We start from the raw sequence: 11,478 nt of genomic DNA, 5'->3' as shown, positions 1-11,478 counted from the left end.
GTTTTCCAATTTAATTTGAGGTATGTCAAATTCACAGTGATCTGGATTTGGTTCATCACTTTGAGTTAGAATCATTAAAACCTCCTCCTTTTTCTCTCCTTCTCTTTCAAAGTACCTTTTAAGCATATTCACATGACACACTCGGTGAGTCTTCCTTCTATCTGGTGTTTCTACCACATAATTCACCTCACTTAATTTCCTTTCAGTCTGATGAGGTCCACAAAACCGAGCTTTGAAAGGTTCACCTACCACTGGTAACAACACTAAAACTTTATCTCCACTGGCAAACTAACAAACTTTGGATTTCTTGTCCGCTACCCGTTTCATCCCATTTTGTGCAACTTTTAACTGTTGTCCTGCCAATTCCACCTGCTCTATTTAATCGTTCCCTAAAATTTGACACGTAATCCAATAATGTAACTTCCGATTTCTCACTCACCAATTTGTCCTTAATCAATTTAAGTGGTCCTCTTACCTCATGAACAAAAATTAATTCAAAAGGACTGAATTTGGTTGACTCATTAGGTGCATCCTTAATTGCAAACAGTACGAATGGAATTCCTTTATCCCAATCCTCTGGATAATCTTGAACATAAGCCGTCAACATTGTCTTTAATGTCTGAGGCTACTTTTCTAACGCTCCCTGCGATTCTGGATGGTACGCAGATGATTTAAATTGTTTTATTCCTAAGCTATCCATAACTTCTTTCAATAAACTTGAGATAAAATTTGATCCTTGATCCGATTGTATTTCTGTGGGTAGTCCATATCGAGTAAAGAATTGAAGTAACTCCTCCACAATCTTTTCAGCTGTAATATTGTGTACTGGAATGGCCTCTGGAAACCTAGTAGACACATCCATTACAGTCAAAAGATATTGACTCCCACTTTTCGTTTTAGGAAGCGGTCCTACGCAATCAATTAGGACTTGTAAAAGGTTCCTCAAATGCTGGAATGGGTATTAAGGGCATTTTATCACTGCTTGAGGTTTCCCTATCACATGACATGTGTGACATGATTGATAAAATTTTTTTTTTTTTTTAAATATATTTTATTCGAGTTTTTTGGCCAAACATAACAATACGTAGTGTTTCTTTTACACAACAATAAAGCAATATAAATAGCCGTGGCCAGTTTTAAACAAATAAATAAGTAATATATATAAACAAAAACAAAAGAAAAACAAAACTAAATGGCAACTGCCTTGTCCAAAATAAATACTCTCCAAAATTACAGTCCAACAGTCCAATATACAATTACATATACCAAATACCTATACATGTACAATAACATCCCTGAGAGTCCATCCGATTCCTCCCCCCCCCCTCCCCCCCCTCCCCCTGAGTTGCTGCTGTTATCTACTTCTTTTCCATTCCCTCTATCTTTCTGTGAGGTAGTCGACGAACAGTTGCCACCGCCTGGTGAACCCCTGAGCCGAACCCCTTAACACGAACTTAATCCGTTCTAACTTTATGAACCCTGCCATATCATTTATCCAGGTCTCCACCCCCGGGGGCTTAGCTTCCTTCCACATTAACAATATCCTGCGCCGGGCTACAAGGGACGCAAAGGCCAACACGTCAGCCTCTCTCGCCTCCTGCACTCCCGGCTCTTCTGCAACCCCAAATATAGCCAACCTCCAGCTTGGTTCGACCCGGACCCCCACCACCTTCGAAAGCACCTTTGCTACCCCCATCCAGAACCCCTGTAGTGCCGGGCATGACCAGAACATGTGGGTGTGATTCGCTGGGCCTCTCGAGCATCTCGCACACCTATCCTCTACCCCCAAAAATTTACTAAGCCGTGCTCCAGTCATATGCGCCCTGTGTAGCACCTTAAATTGTATCAGGCTTAGCCTGGCACACGACGACGATGAGTTTACCCTACGTAGGGCATCCGCCCACAGCCCCTCCTCAATCTCCTCCCCCAGTTCTTCTTCCCATTTCCCTTTCAGCTCATCTACCATGATCTCCCCCTCGCCCCTCATCTCCCTGTATATGTCCGCTACCTTACCGTCCCCCACCCATGTCCCTGAGATCACTCTATCCTGCACTTCCTGCGTCGGGAGCTGCGGGAATTCCCTCACCTGTTGCCTCACAAAAGCCCTCAATTGCATATACCGAAATACATTCCCTTGGGGCAACCCATATTTCTCCGTCAGCGCTCCCAAACTCGCAAACGCCCCATCTACAAATAGATCTCTTAATTGTACTACCCCAGCTCTTTGCCATGCTCCAAATCCCCCATCCATTCTCCCCGGAACGAACCTATGATTGTTTCTTATCGGGGACCGCACCGAAGCTCCCGTCCCTCCCCTATGCCGTCTCCACTGCCCCCAAATTCTCAATGTAGCCACCACCACCGGGCTTGTGGTGTATTTCTTTGGTGAGAACGGCAACGGCGCCGTCACCATTGCTTGCAGGCTAGTCCCCTTGCAGGACGCCCTCTCCATTCTCTTCCACGCCGCTCCCTCCCCTTCTCCCATCCACTTACACACCATTGAAACATTGGCGGCCCAGTAGTACTCACTTAGGCTCGGTAGTGCCAGCCCCCCCCTGTCCCTACTACGCTGCAAGAATCCCCGCCTCACTCTCGGGGTCTTCCCAGCCCACACAAAACTCATAATGCTCTTCTCAATTCTTTTGAAAAAAGCCTTCGTGATCACCACCGGGAGGCACTGGAACACAAAAAGGAATCTCGGGAGGACCACCATTTTAACCGCCTGCACCCTACCTACCAATGGCAAGGACACCATGTCCCATCTCTTGAAATCCTCCTCCATCTGTTCCACCAACCGTGTTAAATTAAGCCTATGTAATGTACCCCAATTCTTGGCTATCTGGATCCCCAGGTACCGGAAGTCCCTTGTTACCTTCCTCAACGGTAAATCTTCTATCTCTCTGCTCTGCTCCCCCGGGTGCACCACAAATAACTCACTTTTCCCCATGTTCAGTTTATACCCTGAAAAATCCCCAAACTCCCCAAGTATCCGCATTATCTCTGGCATCCCCTCCGCCGGGTCCACCACATATAGCAACAAATCGTCCGCATATAGAGATACCCGGTGTTCTTATCCCCCCCTAAGTACTCCCCTCCACTTCCTGGAACCCCTCAGTGCCATGGCCAGGGGTTCAATCGCCAGTGCAAACAATAACGGGGATAGAGGGCATCCCTGCCTCGTCCCTCTATGGAGCCAAAAATAGTCAGACTCCCGTCCATTCGTGACCACGCTCGCCATCGGGGCCCTATACAGCAACTGTACCCACCTGATATACCCGTCCCCAAAGCCAAATCTCCTCAACACCTCCCACAAATAATCCCACTCCACTCTATCAAATGCTTTCTCGGCATCCATCGCCACCACTATCTCCGCTTCCCCCTCTGGTGGGGGCATCATCATTACCCCTAGCAGCCTCCGTATATTTGTATTTAGCTGTCTCCCCTTCACAAACCCAGTTTGGTCCTCATGGACCACCCCCGGGACACAATCCTCTATCCTCATTGCCATTACCTTGGCCAGGATCTTAGCATCCACATTCAGGAGGGAAATGGGCCTGTATGGCCCGCATTGCAGCGGGTCTTTTTCCTTCTTTAGGAGGAGCGATATCGTTGCCTCTGACATAGTCGGGGGCAGCTGCCCCCTTTCCCTCGCCTCATTAAAGGTTCTCATCTGTAGCGGGGCCAGCAAGTCCAAATATTTCTTATAGAATTCAACTGGGAATCCGTCTGGTCCTGGGGCCTTCCCCGCCTGCATGCTTCCAATCCCTTTCACTACTTCCTCCGTCTCAATCTGTGCTCCCAGCCCCACTCTCTCCTGTTCCTCCACCTTAGGAAATTCCAGCTGATCCAGAAAGCACATCATTCTCTCCTTCCCGTCCGGGGGCTGCGCTTCATATAATCTTTCATAAAATGCCTTGAACACTCCATTCACTCTCTCCGCTCCCCGCTCCATTTCCCCCTCCTCATCTCTCACCCCCCCTATCTCCCTCGCTGCTCCCCTTTTCCTCAGTTGGTGGGCCAACAACCTACTCGCCTTCTCCCCATATTCGTACTGTACACCCTGTGCCTTCCTCCATTGTGCCTCTGCCTTACCCGTAGTCAACAAGTCAAACCCTATATGTAGCCTTTGCCTTTCCCTGTATAGTCCCCCTTCCGGTGCCTCCGCGTATTGTCTGTCCACCCTCAGCAGTTCTTTCAACAACCGCTCCCTTTCCCTACCCTCCTGCTTTCCTTTATGTGCCCTAATAGATATCAGCTCCCCTCTAACCACTGCCTTCAGTGCCTCCCAGACCACTCCCACATGTACCTCCCCATTATCATTAATTTCCAAGTACCGTTCAATACACCCCCTCACCCTTAAACACACCCCCTCATCTGCCAATAATCCCATGTCCATTCTCCAGGGTGGAAGCTGTTGTTTTTCTTCCCCTATCTCCAGGTCCACCCAGTGTGGAGCATGATCCGAGATGGCTATAGCCGTGTACTCCGTCCCCGTCACCTTTGGGATCAGTGCCCTTCCCAAAACAAAAAAAATCAAGTGAACCTTTTTAAAACATACAGTGAACATCTTAGCGACCATCAATTCAAATACAATCCCCAAAGAGTACAACACAGGGCAGCACGGTGGCGCAGTGGTTAGCACTGCAGTCTCACGGCACCGAGCCCCAGGTTCGATCCCGGCTCTGGATCACTCTCCATGTGGAGTTTGCACATTCTCCCCGTGTTTGCATGGGTTTCACCCCCACAACCCAAAGATGTGCAGGGTAGGTGGATTGGCCACGCTAAATTGCCCCTTAATTGGAAAAAATGAATTGGTTACTCTAAATTTATTTTAAAAAAGAGTACAACACTGAGTAATGCTTAAGCTGTCCTTTTAACATCCATAAGACTTAAAAAACCTTTAAAACAGAAATACATCAGGCTTAACTTCACTACTGAGAACAGTTACCATGTTGAAATTAACAAATGAACACTCTTTAGCTTGCAGAGATTCACACACATCCTGCTGTGATTGCAGCTTCTCCAAAACTAAAATTAAACCAAACCCACTCTGCAGCAAAAGCCTAAAGCGAAAGTAAAAAGCTGACAGACAGCCCAGCTCCACCCACTCTCTGACATCACTGCAGTAATAAACACCCATTTCTTAAAGGTACTCTCACTACAGATATTTATATGCACACCCATTTATAAACACCCATTTCTTAAAGGTACTCTCACTACAGATATTTATATGCACACCCATTTATAAACACCCATTTCTTAAAGGTACTCTCACTACAGATATTTATATGCACACCCATTTATAAACACCCATTTCTTAAAGGTACTCTCACATGACAATATATATATGTTAACTAAATTATTTGAATAAACCTTGTTTTGATTAAAGTGCCTAGGAAGTCTGATGAATCACACCTGCAGTGAAGGCTCTTGTGCTCATCCTCTCCAAATTCAACATTAAGGTTGTAGATCAGGTGAATTTCATAATACACTTTGGAGTTTCTAAGCCCTGGCCCATAATGATATGTATACATGAGCAAGATCGTGTGCATCAGCATGTGGGAGCATGTGTACCTGTACGTGCATGTGTTTCTACATGTAAATCTGTCACACATTACAAAATTACATCCTGTTGACTGTGATTGAGGTAATCTCTCCCTCCTCATCTTCCTTTTTTGCAACCTTGGATATGGTTGACCATACCAGGTCGCTTCAATGTTTCTCCTCTGTCATCCAGCTGGCTCCATCCTTATCTTTTCACTTGTTTTCAAAACCCTCCATGGCCACATCCCTCCCTATCTCTGTAACCTCCTATAGCCCCACAACTCACCGAGGTCTCTGCGTTCCTCAATTTCTGCCCTCTTGCTCTTCCCTTATTTTAATCACTCCACAACAGGCAGTTGAGCTTTTAGCTGCCTAGATACTTAAGACCTGGACTTTTGTTCTGAAATTTATCTGCCCTTCTCTCTTCCTTTAAGACGATCCTTAAAGTTTATCTGTCTGGCTAAGCTTCTGATCACCTCTCCTAATACCGCATGCGGCTTGATGTCAAATTTTGTATGATAATGCTTCTGTGAAGAGCCTTGGGGCACATTACTATTTTAAAGGTACAGTATCAATGCAAATTGTTGTCATTGTTGTTGTATGTGCATCCATATGTGTGAACGCATGTTTGTGTGAGCATGTGGATAAGCATATTCCATGTGGGACACAATAAGTTGGTTTTCACATGCTGCTGCTGTTCAGTTTTTAACGGTTAAGATCTGTTGCAAATGTAACCAGAATCTTGTAACAGCAGCCGACTTCACTGGCTTTATCATTCACACCATTAAGGCAGCTGGCGAGAGATTAGAATGTCTGTGGGCTGTTTTTGTTTCTGGGGCGAATTAGGGCATGTATGATCTTTGCATTTTTGGACTTGTTGCTTGGGTCATTGATTCCCCCGAGATATTAGTTAATTGTTGTTCATGAAGAGGACAGATATTACACACTCTGTGGGAGAAAAAATATTTTCCAGTTTGTGTTGGGTAACTAGGGTGCTGACAGAGGCAGTTTTATGTTGGACTGACCCAAGTCCCTTCCTTCCAGGGCTGCTCTAACAGGCTCCAGCTGGAAAAACCTGGGTATTCCCCCATCTTCTGTTACTAGTTCTAATCCCAGTTAATAGAGTAAGAGATTTGGGAAAAATTCAACTATTAACATTTCTGAAATTTACTGAACCTTGAGCTCTTCATCGCTGTGGAACAGATTCCAACTACCTGCCATAAAATGTCCGGTTACAACCATTTCATCCCATAGATGGTAAACACAATGACAGCATAATCTACACCATGGAATCTTTCAGAGTACATTGCTCTCACTTTCTCTCCGGTCTGTCTGCATCTTTCATTCCTTCTACATCTCTCACAGTGTAGAGGGAGGTTCACTCTTTGTCTAACATATGCTGCATCGGGGCGGCATGGTGGCGCAGTGGTTAGCACTGCTGCCTCACAACTGAGGACCTGGGTTTGATCCCAGCCCCGGGTGACTGTCCGTGTGGAGTTTGCACATTCTCCCCGCGTTTGGTGGGTTTCACCCCCACAACCCAAAGAAGTGCAGGATAGGTGAATTGGCAACGCTAAATTGCCTCTTAATTGGAAAAAAAAGAATTGGGTACATATTTTTTTTTTTTAAATGCTGCATCTGCCCTCGGGAACGTGTGAAGGGAACTTTACTGTGTCGAGGGAGTGGAGTGAGTGGAGTTTCAGAGTGGAGGGAGTGCAGAAGGAGCATTACTCCGGGTCTAATCACTGTTGCACCTTTTTGGAAGCCGTGATGAGACAGCATGGTTTCTCTTTCCCCCCTTTATTTTAAATGTATTTTATTACAAACATGTATCAAAACAGGTTACAGGGAATAAACACCCCGGGAAACATACTTCCCAACAATCAGCTATACAGTCTGTACAGATTTTCCCCTTTTTCACTCCCCCTCCCCTGCGACGAACTGCCCCTCGAACATGATCACAAACATCCCCCATCTTTCCTCAAATTCCCCTGAAGAGCCCCTTAAGTCATACTTTATCTTCTCCAACTGCAGGAAGTTGTACGGGTCACCCAATCGCGCCGTTACCCCCGGAGGCGATGTCGACCGCAACTCTAGCAAAATTCGCCACCGTGCAATCAGAGAGGCAAAGCCACAACATCGGCCTTCCTCCTCTCCATGAGCTCCGGCTTCCCTGAAACCCCAAATATCGCCAACAAAGGGCCCGGGTCCACTCCCTCCTCCACTATCCTGGCTAAGACCGCGAACACTCCTGCCCAGAATTTTCCCAATTTTTCGCAACCCCAAAACATGTGTGCATGATTCGCTGGCCCCCACCCACATCTCTCACACTCATCTACTACCCCCTGAAAGAACCCATTCATTCTCGCCAGTGTCATATACACCCTGTGCACCACCTTAAACCCAATCAGACTCATCCTTGCACAAGAGGAGGTCCCATTTACCCTACGCAGTGCCTCACTCCATACTCCCCAATTGATCTCCCCTGATGAGATAGCATAGTTAGTTAGGTAGGCCAGAATTTTACCGGCCCGTCATGATGGGCTGGGGTTGGGGCTGGAAAGTGCGGCAAACCATTCAGAACTCCATTGACTTCGGTGGGACCAGACGATCCTGCTGGCGGTTGAGGACATAATACTCTGCCCATAGAGGTTACAGCACATTTGGTCCAACTAGTCTGTGCTGTATTTATGTTCCACACAAGTCTCTTCACAACCCCATTCATTGAACCCCGTCAACAAATCCTTCTACTTCTTTCTCTCTCATGTCCTTTTCTAGCTTTCCTTTAAAAGTTGACTTAATTATTCCTTGTAGTCGTGAGTTCCATATTCTAACCACACTCTGGTTAAAGCCCTATTAGATTTATTAATCACTATCTTATATTTATGGCCACTAGTTTTGGATTCCCACACAAGAGGGAACAACACCCTTACATCCACTTTCAAAATCTTTTTTTAAAATGTTTTTATTCTCCATTTTCACATTTACACCCCACCCACAAACAGTAAACGGTAACAAATACAAAATCAATCCCCTTAACAATACCAACGATCCCATCCTCCCACCACCCCAAACAACGGCCCACCTGTCAATATATGCATGAATAAAACAAACCCTCCCACGGTGGAAACAAAAAACAAAGGAGAAAAAGAAAAAGGAGTCTGGGACCGCCCATGGTCACCATTAACCTATAGAGTCCACTCCCCCTCCCCCCCCTACACTCAACGCCATCCAGCCTCTGAAAGAGGACCGTACATTATACCCAAGTGTTGTAACCACCCCTCCAACTCCTCCCGTCCACTGCCTCCTGTAAAACTCCTCCCCCCAACCTCAGTTCCTTCCCCCCAACTTTCCACCCCGGCTAGACCACTCGGAGCCTGTTCTGCCAGGCTCCGATGGCCGCAGCCCCTCCCCCCACCTCACTCCCGTTCACTGGCCAGCTTAAACCGGCCAGCGTGGAGGCCCTCGCCCGGGTCCCTTCCCCCTTGCCCGGTCTTGGAAAGCCCAGAAATCCCCTTTTAGCACACAAACCCCGCATATCCACCTACACCCCAAAGAGCCCCCATTTTGAATGAAAGTCCCATCACTTCCCTTGTCCAAATATATACAACATTGGCTCCTTTAGCCCATACACCAGCACACAGTGAAACAAAAAATAAAAAAATACAGTCATGAGGCTACATTGGTACATGGCCATTCCGCAATTTCTCAGTTCTGCCACAGTCCCTCTGCCTTCGTAAACTCCTCCACAGCTTCCGCCGTTCCAAAATAAAAATCCTTGAACTTGTAGGTCACCCTCAGCTTCGCTGGATATACAATGCCGCACTGCACCTTGCTAATGTACAGTGCCCTCTTCACCCGGTTGAAGGCAGCCTGCCTCCTCGCCAGCTCCACCGTAAAGTCCTGGTATACACGTATACCAGCTCCAGCCCGCTGCACCACCCGCTTCTGCTTGGCCCAGCACAGGACCTTTTCCTTCACACTGGACCTACGGAAGCACAGAGTCACTACCCTTGCCGGCTCACTCGCCTTTGGTACAGGCCTCCACGACCGATGAGCCCGATCCAGTTCATATCGGGAGGGATCCTCCCCCTCCCCCAATAGTTTCACTAGCATCGTGGCAAAATACTCAGTCAGCCTCAGTCCTTCAACTCCTTCGGGCAGCCCCACAATCCTCAAATTCTGTCGCCTGGATCTGTTTTCCAGCTCTTCCATTTTTCCTCGCAGATCCTTGTTAATCTCCATCACCTTCCGTATATCCTTCCCCATCGAGGTAAGTTGATCACTGTGCTGCAATAATGTCTCCTCCACTTCCTTCAGCGCCTCCTCTTGCTCTCGCACCTCCGCCACTGCGCTCGCCACCGCCGTCGTCACCGGGGAAATCGTCTCCTCCACCAGCACACTCAAAACCTTCCTCATCTCCTTCCTCATTGTCTCCATGTATTTTATAAACTGCCTTTCGAATTCCGCAGCCATCACCTTAGTTATTTCTTCAGCCGTAAGCAATGCGGCCTCCCCTGGTGCTCCAGCCTCCATTTTCCTTGGTGACTCCGCGGTTACCTTTCCACTCTCCGACGGACCTTCAGCTGTTTTTTTTACGGCCGTTTTTTTGCTCACCCTCGACATTTTCTTTACTGTACCTTCACTGTGCTTCCTCCGTGCCTTCTCCCTGCTTTTGCCGCCTCCGTGGACCCTGGGACCAGGCTTAAAGCCCCGAAAATGCCGTTCCCAGAACGGGAGCCCTCCATTGTGCCCGCTTTCAAAATCTTGAAGACCTCTTTATTAGGCCATCCCTCAATCTTCAGTTTTCTACATAAAAGAGCCCCATCTTGTTCAGGTTTTCTTGATAGTTCAAACCTCTCAGTTCTGGGATTAGCCTTGTGAATCTGTTTCGCAACTTCTCCAATGTCTTTATATCCTTTTAATGTTATGGAAACCAGAAATGTGCACAGGTTTCCAAGTGTGATCAAACCAAGATTCTATACACCTCTGCTTTTCCATTCTATCCCGGTGGAAATTGACTCAAGCGCCTGTTTCTTTTAAATGGCCTCATTAACCTGCTTTTCATGATTAGTATATCTGCCGCCCAAATCCTTCTGCTCCTGTACTCCATTTAGACTATTTTTACCAAACTGTAGTTAGCCTCCCTATCTTATCTTCCTACCATCTCACACATATATATTGAAAATCCATACACCTATTCCCCAAGGTTATTAATGTCTTCCTGTATTTTATTGTATTCTTCCCAGTGTTACCTATGTTCCCTAGTTTGATGTCATTGAAGTTATGAAATCATACTTCCGATTCCGAGTCCAAATGATTAATGTAAATGATGAACAACAGTGGTCCCAGTATGAATTATTTTGTCAGTATGAATAAATACCTTCAATCTCTACACTCGGTTTTCTCTTTTGTAACCAGCTTACAGTTCATTCTACTGCTTGTTCCCCTGACTCCATGTGCTCTAACATGAGTCTCCTATGTGGTATCTTATTGAAGGTCTTTAGAAAATCTAAATATATTACCTCCACTCCATTACCATAAATGACTTCATTAAGTTGCTTCACATCACCAGGGTCCCAGTTTTGATTCCCGGGTTGGTTCACTGTCTGTGCAGAGTCTGCATGTTCTCCCCGTGTCTGCGTGTGTTTCCACCAGGTGCTCCAGTTTCCTCCCACAGTCCAAAGATTTGTTTCTTTCAAATTTAGAGTACCCAATTCTTTTTTTCCAATTAAGGGGCAATTTAGTGTGGACAATCCACCTACCTTGCACATCTTTGGGTTGTGGGGGCGAAACCCACGCAGACACGGGGAGAATGTGCAAACTCCACTCGGACAGTGACCCAGAGCCGGGTTCGAACCTGGAACCTCGGCGCCGTGAGGCAGCAGTGCTAACCACTGCGCCACCGTGCTGCCCCCCACAGTCCAAAGATGT

This window comes from Scyliorhinus torazame, chromosome 13, assembly GCF_047496885.1.
Source record: "Scyliorhinus torazame isolate Kashiwa2021f chromosome 13, sScyTor2.1, whole genome shotgun sequence".
NCBI classification, from domain to species: Eukaryota; Metazoa; Chordata; class Chondrichthyes; order Carcharhiniformes; family Scyliorhinidae; genus Scyliorhinus; species Scyliorhinus torazame.
The sequence above is the reverse complement of the archived record's forward strand: the minus strand, read 5'-3'. Positions refer to the sequence as shown.